The sequence below is a fragment of the Hylobates moloch genome, unplaced genomic scaffold (genome assembly GCF_009828535.3).
Source record: "Hylobates moloch isolate HMO894 unplaced genomic scaffold, HMol_V3 SCAFFOLD_23, whole genome shotgun sequence".
NCBI lineage: Eukaryota > Metazoa > Chordata > Mammalia > Primates > Hylobatidae > Hylobates > Hylobates moloch.
The window spans coordinates 12,614,922-12,627,847 of NW_026652298.1; positions in this window are offsets into that span (position 1 = coordinate 12,614,922).

Consider the following 12,926-nt stretch of genomic DNA (forward strand, 5'->3'; position numbering starts at 1 on the left):
TTCTTCTCCATCCCTACCCATCCCCTATTGTAAGTCATTTTCATTACTTTTTCATTTACCCTTTCTAAAATAAGAAAATACATATACCTATTGTTATATCTCCAGAAGGGCAATACTTTATGACCAAGCTATTTATCCTGTTCCACTCAAAGTCTCCAAGCTGTCAAGGAGAAGGGGAATTGGAAGAAGAGAGCTAGGGAGAGGTGTTAGAGGTGTCAGAAATCCTGCACCTGCCCCACGTCCCAGGAAATGGAACAGAAAGAACGTTTTTCAGGCCCATGAGCCTAGGGAGGCAGGCAGGTTGGGAGATGGTTGGAAGGAGTGAGGTTGGACACGAACAGTGGGTGGTTCTTGGGGAGGGGTATGCAAGTGTTCTCTGTAATTGTTTCAACTTTTTTGCAGGTTTGCAAGTTTTCTAGATAACAAATAAATTAATTAAAAAAGGAAACTTCACACTATGAATTAATCGAGACCTGGATAGTGTTGTTTTGCACAGAAAAAAGGTGAATGCTTTAAACATAGACACAAGCACCAGTGAGTGGCAGGGACGCAGTGGTACTCAGCTACTCCAGCTACACATCTGTCATACTTGTCATTAAATCCATGGTAAGCCACTTGGGGTCCCTGCTGGCTTCAGAACCTATCACAGAAAGTCAGGACTGCAAATGCACTTGAGCACCCAGCTGTGTCTGTAGATTAAATAATACCTCTCAACTTTTCTAGCACTCCGCAACACCAGTTCTGCTCTTATAAATTAAAAAAAATTTAAAAATAGTCTGGGCTCGGTGGCTCACGCCTGTAATCCCAGCATTTTGGGAGGCCGAGGCGGGGGGATCATGAAGTCAGGAGATCAAGACCATCCTGGCTAACACGGTGAAACCCCATCTCTACTAAAAGTACAAAAAGTTAGCCTGGCGTGGTGGCAGGCGACTGTGGGAGGCTGAGGCAGGAGAATGGCGTGAACCCGGGAGGCGGAGCTTGCAGTGAGCTGAGATCGCGCCACTGCACTCCAGCCTAGGCGACAGACTGAGACTCCGTCTCAGTAAAAAAAACAACCAAAAACATATATATATATATATATGCATACTCCTACTTCTTCTATTCGATATCTACATTGAAGGCATTTTAAAACTCAAAAGCCAGGAATTCAGAATCCTTTTCTTCTGGTTACTTCTATGGTCTCATTGCTCATCTTACCTACCAATGTATGGTAATAGTGCTACCAACTTTCGTCTCACTGGAAGAATTCCTCTGAGGGCAGATAATTGGGTCTCTTTTGTTCGTGCTACCTAGAGCCTTGAACAGTGCCTTGTACTTGGGATGTGTCCAATAAATACTGGTTGCATAAATGAATGGGGCAGTCCATAAGGAGGGAACCACATTAAAATGTCACATATTGTGCATCCACACAAGCACAGAATTTTGTCTACATTTTAGAGCTATTGCTCCCTGAAGTCCATCCTTAGACTCTAAATGAAAAATTCCTCTCTACAATTTTTCCTTTCCTCTCAGTAATTTTTTTTACTCATCCTCCACAGTCTTTATTTCTCTACCACTCCATTGTCACTTGGAAATAGAATCCATAGGCTTAGCTGAGTGCCTATTTATGTATGCATTTTATTTTTTTTGGAACATATTTAAAACTCCTTAAGGACAGAAACTACTTCTTGTATATTTTGCTACTCTTTTTTTCAAACCTCCGACCCGACGTAGTCCCTTTTTGTGAACATTTGTTAATTTTGGCTCTCCCTGTTTCCATTTCTTCTGCTTCTCTTGGTAATAACATTCCGTATTCCTTCTGGGAAATTATCTCACCTCCATTTAGTGAAGAACTGTGTATAAAAGAAAGTTGCCCTACCCTCTCTTAGCCAAGTTTGGGGGAGGGGAGCTGTGGAAGGAGTAGGTTAATAGCTAGATTGCAGTTGTCCTTAGCATCATAATTAATTGAGGTAAGATAGACCATTTTCAACTTTCTTAAAACACTGGCTTAAGAAATGTATTCATTGCAAATAAATGAGGGTCTTTCTGGGGTTGCTATGAATAAATTACTGATCTGTAAATATTCTTTCATAGGGTACTTGGTTGTCAGGATAATTTATTATATAAACTGTAATTTTTGATTTGTAGCTACACAAAAGGAAGCTAGGATCCCTCTCCTTTTCAGTCCCCCAGTGATAGGTAATTATAATAGTAAGGTATTTAAGCTAAGGGACTCTAGACCCTGTGGTTTTCTTTCGCTTACGTGATCCACACTGGCACCAGTGCTTGTCCCTAGACCAAATTACATCTCATATGGTGACTGGGACATTGGATACTGGGTCTGTGGTGTCCAAGGCCTCCATGCTGCTGATGTAGTACGCTGCTGTCCCTGTTCTTTCTTCTTGCTTAAGGTTAAGTAAACTTAATGATGGGTAAGCCTATTGTATCTTATGCATTTGATTGACATTTGGAACTGAAACCCACTCCCCAGGACTTGCAACATGTGACTTAGGCTGAGAATGAACTTTCTCTTGGGACGTTGAATCTTAGATTGGTGGCATGTGTTCTAAATGTACTTAAAAAAATTCCACAGGCAGCATAGCACTCTGACAAAATATAGAAGAGTTCCTGCTCCCTGGACTTCAGAACTACTTATGTTTCTGTCTATTTCTAAGCATGCTATCTTTCCGATGAATTTCTATTTAGTTAAGTTAACCAGAGGTGGTTTCTGTTGATTACAGCCAAAGAACCTCGACTACATAGCTATGACTAAGGTAAGTTCTCAATCCACTTTAATTATTTGGTTACTGTCTCAATTTTCTCTTGCTATGTAAGAAACCACCTCTAAACTTAATGGCTTAAAACAACAAACATTTATCTCACAATTGTGCAGCTCTGCAGGTTAAGCTGAGTTTAGCTGGATAGTTCTTCTGGTGTCAACTGGAGTCTCCCATGTTTCTATGCTGAGGTGCAGGTCAGCTGAGCAGCTCTGCTTCTGGGAGTTGATGGGCTATCTAGGAAGTTAGCCTGGGCTTTTTCATATGGTGACAGAGGAGCATCAAGAGAATGTGGGGCCGGGTGCGGTGGCTTATGCCTGTAATCCCAGCACTTTGAGAGGCCGAGGCAGGTGGATCACCTGAGGTGAGGAGTTCGAGACCAGCCTGACCAACATGGTGAAACCCCATCTCTACTAAAAATACAAAAATTTTCTGGGCATGATGGTGTGCACCTGTAGTTATGCCTACTCAGGGGGTTGAGGCAGGAGAATTGCTTGAACCTGGGAGGTGGAGGTTCCAGTGAGCCGAGATTGCACCATGGCACTCCAGCCTGGGTAACAGAGCAAGACTCCCTGCAAAAAAAAAAAAAAGAAAAAAAAAGAGAATGAGAGACATGTTGTGGACTGATTTGTGTCCCCCTAGAATTTATATGTTGAAACCCTAACTTCCTCATAATGTGACTGTATTTGGAGATAGGTTCTTTAAAAGGGTGACTAAGATAAATTGAGAGAATTAGGGTGGGCCCTAGTCCAATCTGACTAGTGTCAGAGTATAAGAAGAAGATATCTGAGCACAGAGAGAGATACCAGGGGCATGCAAACACACAGAAAAGACCATGTGAGGACACAGCAGGAAAGCAGCCATCTGCAAGACAAGAAGAGAGAAGCCTCAGAACAAACTGAACCTGCTGACAACTTGATCTTGGACTCCCAGGCTTCAGAAACATGAGGACATATGTTTCTGTTTTTTAAGCTACCAAGTCTATGATATTTTGTTATAGCAGCCCCAGCAAACCAATATAGAAAGCATGCAACGTCTCTTGCAGCTTAGGCTTAGAATTGGTCCACATCACTTCAGCTGCATTATATAGATCAAACTTAGTCACAAATTCGGCCCAGCTGGGAGGATGCATGACACAAGGGTATGGATACAGGAAAGGGAATAATTGTGGCCACTTCGCAAACAAGCTGTCACAGTAATTAGAATGATAAGGAAGTATGCTGAGTACAAATAGATATTAATGCAGGAAATGTTGCTGGGTACTTTAAACTGTAATGGAAATGTTTTTTCCAAAGCCTATTTCTATTTGGTTGGAACAGGTGAGCTGATGTTCATCCGATGGAACAATGACAGTATGTGCACTGCTTCACTTTTTGTAGTGTGAACCAAATGCCATGACAAATTATTAGAATGTGGGAGGAATGTTACTTTTTTCTTTATAGATCAAGTTAAGGCATTAGATTCTACAAAACTAGTATCATCATTTCTAATTAATTTTTCAGAGGATAGTTGCCAAAGTCTTGTCATTGACAGGATGAAATGGTGGAAGAGATCAGAGAAAGCTCTTCGCGTTCTTTTTTGTATACTACAAGCCTTTAGAAAAGGATCTATGTCTCATTTGCCTTTGTATCTCTCAGTGATCATGACAAACTTTACAGAGAAGTTACTCAAATATTGAAGCATTAGTACCAGCTTCTATGGTGGAGAAGACCCTCATCAGTTATGTCTTGCCTCATGTCACTGGAAAACTTAATTTCTTTTTTACTTTGAATTACAGAATTAGGTTAACATCAGGGATAGACAGATTCATGTGGTGCCCTGCAGAATTAAAGAAAAAATTGTACTGCTTCAACCCATATTTTAAAAAATATTTGTTCAACATTTAGTGAGAGAAACCAATTTCATAATAATAAAAATTATACATTTCTCTTTTTTATTTAATTTTCTTTTCCTATTTTAGTTTCCCTCAAATAAAAATTTACATCAATGAAAGCGATAGGAAACAGTAAAGTATTTATTAAGGGATTTTATAGGGGGCAAGAGAAGGGCATTTGCATCACAAGTGACTGCGGTTTCACTGATTGCCCACAAAGCTCAATGAGCCCTGCTTGGTCTTCCAAATCCCTCTTTTCATCCTCAGAACTACCAGGTTTCCACCCCGTTTCTTCCTTCATCCATTCTCTGCCTTCTTGCTCCTACCTCACATGTTCTAAATCTCTTTCTGGGATTCTCAATCCCTCTTTACCTTTCTTAGTCAGGACAATTTAGTGCTATTAATGGTTCTACATCCAAACTTCAATACTCCTCATTCATGAAACATGCCTACAATAACATCAAAGACCATTGTATTAAGGATAAAAGTTTTACTTCTGTTTAACAAATAGAAATTCCTTCAGAAACCAAAATTTGCTTTCCTTAGAATGGGAAATTAAACCTCACAAATTTACTATGAATAATGTTTTTTTCTTTTTTGGAGATGGAGTCTCACTCTGTTACCCAGACTGGCGTGCAGTGGTATGATCTCTGCTCACTGCAACATCTGCCTCCCAGGTTCAAGTGATTCTCCTGCCTGAGCCTCTTGAGTAGCTGGGACTATAGGCGTGACACCACACCCAGCTGACTTTTGTATTTTTAGTAGAGACGGGGTTTCCCCATGTTGGCCAGGCTGTTCTCAAACTCCTGACCTCAAATGATCTACCCACCTCGGCCTCCCAAAGTGCTGAGATGACAGGTGTGTGCCACCATGCCTGGCCACAAATTTCCATAGTAAAATTAATAACAAGCAATTTCTTACATGGTCTGAATAGGGGTGGGACAAATTTATATTTTTCCACCATGTAGTGTTTTTTGGTGTGTAAACTTGAGTTAAAATGATTCCCATGATATTTTAGCAACGCTTATGGAGTGGAGTCCTGGAGGCTGTCAACTTGTCTAATCTTTAATACAGCCCTAGTTATTGTGATAATGGAATTAACTCTGTTTGTGGGAAGATTACTGACACAGAAACTGGGACATGAAAGTTTTAGTCTATATCCACCTCCACCTGAACACAGTCATTCACCTTGGCTAGGCAAGGTTATTTTGGTGTGGCCTGAAATGTCACCAGCTTAGTACTAACAGAGTAAAGAGCTGCTATAGAAATAATGCTGTGGGACATAATATTTTCTTAAAATAATTTTATTTTGCTAACATTTGGAAAAATTTAGAACATCAACACGACTTAGTATTTCCATTATTAGCCCTCAGAAAGACATACATTGTAAAACTGAAGAGCTAGACTGCTGTCTACCTTGTGTTTCACACATGTAGAAAGCATCAGGGCCATCTTGGAAAGGGAAAAACATTTATACAAGTACACACACACGCACACACACACACACACGAATGGGTGGCACAGGATGCTAACAAGAGGGATGATCTGAAGGGTATATTTAAAAACTGGTACTGTATAAAATATTAATCCACTGTTGCCCTTTTCAGCCTTATGATTTGGAACTCTAATTATATTTATCACAGAGGACTCTGAAAATATTAGAGGTCAAGTGCTTTTAGTTACCGTATCAGATTCTTTCAGCACCAGTTGATTTTATTGCCAGTCACTGCTGTAGAACAAATTCTGGGCAAGATCTCATGAGCTTCACCTGGACGCACTTCAGCTCAGGCTGGCGTCTGCCTCTCATTTCCCCTCCTATGATTTATCTGCTGATGCTACAGTGGGAGTGGGGGGTGTGGTGGGGGGTGGCAGACATTGTGGAAACTGCCTCTAGGTTCAGATACACAACTCAGAAGTGCAGGGAGTTCAAGTTTTAGAAGGTGAATCTTTGGCAGATGGTGAATAAATACTTCCTCTTTATTCCCTCCTACCATCAGGTGGTCCTGACATGCATTTCGTAGGAACTCTTAAGAGGTTCTGTGAAATGGAGCAACCAATTGCTCCAGCAGTAGCCATCTCCATAATGCATCTTTCTGTTGTTTCTTCGAGCCTTTTCATCCCATTTCACTACTCATTCCTGCTCCTTGGATTATATTCCCTGAAAAGGACTTCAAGTCTTTGTTTCTATTTTCTAGAGAATGTCAGCTAAAATGGTCACCAAAAGAGAGGAGAAGATTAGGAAAATAAGAATACTATAAACTCAAACTTCGCTTATTTGAAACTGTGATGTAGTTTGTGTTCCCACCCAAAATCTTATCTTAAATTGTAATCCCCGTAATGGCCATAATCTCCATGTGTCAAGAATTAAGGGAGAGACCAGGTGGAGGAAATTGAATCATGGAGGTGGTTTCCCCCATGCTGTTCTTGTGATAGTGAGTTCTCAGGAGATCTGATGGTTTTATAAGTGTTTGGTAGTTCCTCCTGTGTTCATTCTCCTTCTTGCTGCCTTGTGAAGAAGGTGCTTTGCTTCCCCTTCACCTTCCTCCATGATTGTAGCTTCCTGAGGCCTCCCCAGCCATGCTGAACAGTGAGTCAATTTAAACCTCTTTCCTCATAAATTACCCAGTCTCGGGCAGTTCTTTACAGCAGTGTGAGAACGGACTAATACAAACTGTTTTATGTACATTGGGTAAGGATCTATCTCTACTTCTACACTTTATTTTATCCATAAGGCTGAGAAGCAATCTATCTCCACTTCTACCCCCCATTCTTTGAAATATCAGAAAAGATTTGGTACAGATTAGACTCCCCAAATTAAAAAATCTGAAATCCGAGCTGCTCCAAAGCTTTTTGAGCACTGACACAATGCTCAAAGGAAATATTCTTTGCAGCACTTCAGATTTCAGATTTTTGGATTTAGGATGCTCAATTGGCAAGAATTTTGCAAATATTCCCCAATTTAAAAAGTCTGAAATCTGAAACATTTCTGGTTCCAAGCATTTTGAATAAGGGATACTCAACCTATATTTCCATTCCCCCTCAAAAGACTGAAAAAAAATCATAAAGCACATTGGAAAATAAGAAAATTTGAAGAATTTCTAGAAGATAGAATTGAGGTCAGATTGCAAGAGAAGAGCAGAGAAAATCACGTCCCAGGATAAATCTCAAACCTACCCGTAACTTTCCACTTCCACTGCCACAGTTCTAGACCAAAGTGCCCTCATCTCTTATTGAGATTCCAGCAGGTTCCACTTGGTCTCTCTGCTTCGCTCCTGTCCTCTTATAATTCCTTTTGCAGGCCTTAGCCTTTTGCAGCTACTCTTCCCTCTGCCTTAAATGCTCCTTACCTGCATCTTCCCATGGCTGGCCGCTTCTTATTCTGGAGATCTCACTTTAAATGCCTCCTTCTCAAAGCAGCCTTCTGATCTCCTAATCTAAAGCCTCCCTCCCTTCCTGCTCACCTCGCATCACTCTCTATTCCATGTCTCCATTAATTCCTTCATAGGATTTATTCAATCTGTTACAGTTTTGTGTTTATTTGTTTGCCTTCATGTGAGTTGTCTATTTCTCCCATTACCTTAGCAGTGACACAAGGGCAGGGACCTGGTCTGTTGTCTTGACTGCCTTATTTTGGGCTGCCAGCACAGTGATGCACAGGGTGGAAAGAATGACACTTTTATTGGGGGACTGTTTATTCAGTTATCAAGCTCTTAGCCAGCTGTGATGTTAGATACCGGGAATTTTAAGAGGAATAAGGCGCAGGACCCTGTCTTCCAGGAGCTCTGAGTCAGAGAACAGGGAAAGAACTTGAGCTTCCTGTTTTATTCATAGTTGATCATTTGCGCTATATATTTTATGTTTACTATTAGACTTTAAGCATTCCAAGTGCAGAGTCCCAATCATCTTTGTATCTCTACAGAGACTACATATGTGGTGGAAATAAAATATTTTTGGAAGCATTTAAAATGTTCTAAGGGAGCATTATAAATCTGATAAATTATTGTTATTAATTACCCAGTGCAATTCAATCTATGACCATTAACTATTTGTTGCTAGTACACTGAATGAAAAGAAGATGTGTGTAAACAAGAGAGAGAAAGATAGTGGTGAGTGAATGATAGACAAAGTGAACAAAAGAAATGTTGGGTTTGAAAGCCAAGTCCCTTATTGCTATAATGACTTCCTTCGGCTTCTCACTTTCTTTCCTGGAACTTTAGAATAATTTAATAATAATAATTTTTAAGGTATCCATAGGAAGTTGAAAAATAAGTATAGTGCAATTTCAACACCATAAGACCTAAAGTTCACAAATGGTAACGTTGTCTGTTTTAAAATTTAGCTTATTATTTTCCAGCTTCGGCATTAGAAGGTCATATAAATTAACTAAAAATGTACATTCAGCAGCAATCGTTTAACTGTGATCTTTTGGGAGAAGGCGCTCATGTACCAGTTTCATCGATGTAGGGCGGGAAGCTTGGAAACATCACACACCTATAATTTTATTAAGTATTAATGAAGACCAATATAAATAACGCATTTCCTATTATGTTTACTAAGCCATTGGGGCCTAGTATAGCCTGAGATAATATCACTAAGACAAAGAAAACTCCAGCTGCTCATTACCTGATAGTTTGCCAAGAAGGGATCTAGCTATTACCAGTGGATTTACAAAAATGTGTGAACTAATGCTTAATAAGTACAGTTTGATGATGACAAAGTGACCTATTGAGATAAAAGTCCCTGGAAAATGAGACTTGGTGTCTTTTCAGATCAGGCATACCCCCAGATGTCCTGGGGCCATCTGATTTATGCTTTAGAAAGAAAACTAAAGGAAACTGTGTATGTATGTGTGTGTAATGGTATTTATTATGGAATAAATATGCTGTGGAATATATAAATAAAATGAAAATAAAAAATAAAAAGTAATCCTAGAGATTTAAAAAAGTACTGTCCAGGCCAGAATTCATATTTGAGAAGAAGAATAAAAGGCATTTGAATCACAAGAACATTGAATAAAACCTAAAAATTGAAAATAAGGAAAAAAGTCTGCTTTTACTCACTTTATATCCTCCCCAGACAATTTTATTCACTGCCAGCGTTGTAGCACAGATAAGTGGGTGTACATGTGAACTAGAAAAGGAACTGTAGCCAATCTTTACCAGAAAACATTCTACTAAAGATCCTTCACCTGAGCTTCTCACATTCAACTGCCTCTAGACATCTCATGTGGATACTCTATTCCCTCATACTCAGCATCCCCCAACCTGGATCCATCACTTCTCCTTGAAAACCTGTTCCTCATGGCCATCACCACCCAGCAAATCTCTCATTCATTCTTCGCCCCCTTCCATTTATTACTCATATTTGGTTGTTCATTGAATCCTGATGCTCTATTTCAGAACTGTCTTTTGAATTCAAGCCTCTCCCCTTTACTTCCCTTCCCACTGCCTCAGCAATAGAATCTAGCAGGTCCGTACTTCTCCATCCTTCTGAATTCCTCTCCATCTTCCATATGCTGCTGCAGCAGTCCCTTACTCTGCAGGCCACAGGTGATGCTCACACTCCTTGTCACGCCATTGAGGTTACTAACAGCTGGGTCCCAACACACCTCTCCTGCCACAAGTATTCACTCTTCCAAAAGTCCAGCTCCTTGGAAGTCTTAACCTTGTCACAATAAGATAGGCTACTCTAACTTTAACTCCTTTGTATGTAAAGTGCCCTCTGCTTGGAGTTCCTCTATTCCTCCTTCCTGCGTCCTCCTTGAACTGTCTTTAAACGGATGACGGTCTTGGATATTGTTTAAGAATACAGGCTTTGGAGACACATAGGCTGGGTTGGAATCCTCCATTGCCTTGCAATGTGATCTTGGGCAAGTCACTTCTCTGCTCTTGATTTCTTTTTATTTTATTATTATACTTTAGGTTTTAGGGTACATGTGCACAATGTGCAGGTTTGTTACATATGTATCCATGTGCCATGTTGGTGTGCTGCACCCATTAACTCGTCATTTAGCATTAGGTATATCTCCTAATGCTGTCCCTCCCCACTCCACCCACCCCACAACAGTCCCCGGAGTGTGATGTTCCCCTTCCTGTGTCCATGAGTTCTCATTGTTCAATTCCCACTTATGAGTGAGAACATGCGGTGTTTGGTTTTTTTGTCCTTGCGATAGTTTACTGAGAATGATGTTTTCCAGTTTCATCCATGTCCCTACAAAGGACATGAACTCATCATTTTTTTATGGCTGCATAGTAGTCCATGGTGTGTATGTGCCACATTTTCTTAATCCAGTCTATCATTGTTGGACATTTGGGTTGGTTCCAAGTCTTTGCTATTGTGAATAGTGCCACAATAAACATACATGTGCATGTGTCTTCATAGCAGCGTGATTTATAGTCCTTTGGGTATACACCCAGTAATGTGATGGCTGGGTCAAATGGTATTTCTAGTTCTAGATCCCTGAGGAATCACCACACTGACTTTCACAATGGTTGAACTAGTTTACAGTCCCACCAACAGTGTAAAAGTGTTCCTATTTCTCCACATCCTCTCCAGCACCTGTTGTTTCCTGACTTTTTAATGATGGCCATTCTAACTGGTGTGAGATGGTATCTCATTGTGGTTTTGATTTGCATTTCTCTGATGGCCAGTGATGATGAGCATTTTTGCATGTGTTTTTGGGCTGCATAAATGTCTTCTTTTGAGAAGTGTCTGTTCATGTCCTTTGCCCACTTTTTAATGGGGTTGTTTTTTCTTGTAAATTTGTTTGAGTTCATTATAGATTCTGGATATTAGCCCTTTGTCAGATGAGTAGGTTGCAAAAATTTTCTGCCATTCTGTAGGTTGCCTGTTCACTCTGATGGTAGTTTCTTTGGCTGTGCAGAAGGTCTTTAGTTTAATTAGTTCCCATTTGTCAATTTTGGCTTTTGTTGCCATTGCTTTTGGTGTTTTAGACATGAAGTCCTTGCCCACGCCTATGTCCTGAATGGTATTGCCTAGGCTTTCTTCTAGGGTTTTTATGGTTTTAGGTCTAACATGTAAGTCTTTAATCCATCTTGAATTAATTTTTGTTTAAGGTGTAAGGAAGGGATCCAGTTTCAGCTTTCTACATATGGCTAGCCAGTTTTCCCAGCACTATTTATTAAATATTGAATCCTTTCCCCATTTCTTGTTTTTGTCAGGTTTGTCAAAGATCAGATAGTTGTAGATATGTGGCATTATTTCTGAGGGCTCTGTTCTGTTCCATTGATCTATGTCTCTGTTGTGGTACCAGTACCATGCTGTTTTGGTTACTGTAGCCTTGTAGTATAGTTTGAAGTCAGGTAGTGTGATGCCTCCAGCTTTGTTCTTTTGGCTTAGGATTGACTTGGCAATGCGGGCTCTTTTTTGGTTCCATATGAAAGTAGTTTTTTCCAATTCTGTGAAGAAAGTCATTGGTAGCTTGATGGGGATGGCATTGAATCTATAAATTACCTTGGGCAGTATGGCCATTTTCAGGATATTGATTCTTCCAACCCATGAGCATGGAATGTTCTTCCATTTGTTTGTATCCTCTTTTATTTCATTGAGCAGTGGTTTGTAGTTCTCCTTGAAGAGGTCCTTCACATCCCCTTTAAGTTGGATTCCTAGGTATTTTATTCTCTTTGAAGCAATTGTGAATGGGAGTTCACTCATGATTTGGCTCTCTGTTTGTCTGTGATTGGTGTACAAGAATGCTTGTGATTTTTGTACATTGATTTTGTATCCTGAGACATTGCTGAAGTTGCTAATCAGCTTAAGGAGATTTTGGGCTGAGACAGTGGGGTTTTCTAGATATACAATCATGTCATCTGCAAATAGGGACAATTTGACTTCCTCTTTTCCTAATTGAATACCCTTTATTTCCTTCTCCTGCCTGATTGCCCTGGCCAGAACTTCCAGCACTATGTTGAATAGGAGCGGTGAGAGAGGGCATCCCTGTCTTGTGCCAGTTTTCAAAGGGAATGCTTCCAGTTTTTGCCCATTCAGTATGATATTGGCTGTGGGCTTGTCATAGATAGTTCTTATTATTTTGAGATACGTCCCATCAATACCTAATTTATTGAGAGTTTTTAGCATGAAGGGTTGTTGAATTTTGTCAAAGGCCTTTTCTGCATGTATTGAGATAATCATGTGGTTTTTGTCTTTGGTTCTGTTTATATGCTGGATTACATTTATTGATTTGCATATGTTGAACCAGCCTTGCATCCCAGGGATGAAGCCCACTTGATCATGGTGGATAAGCTTTTTGATGTGCTGCTGGATTCGGTTTGCCAGTA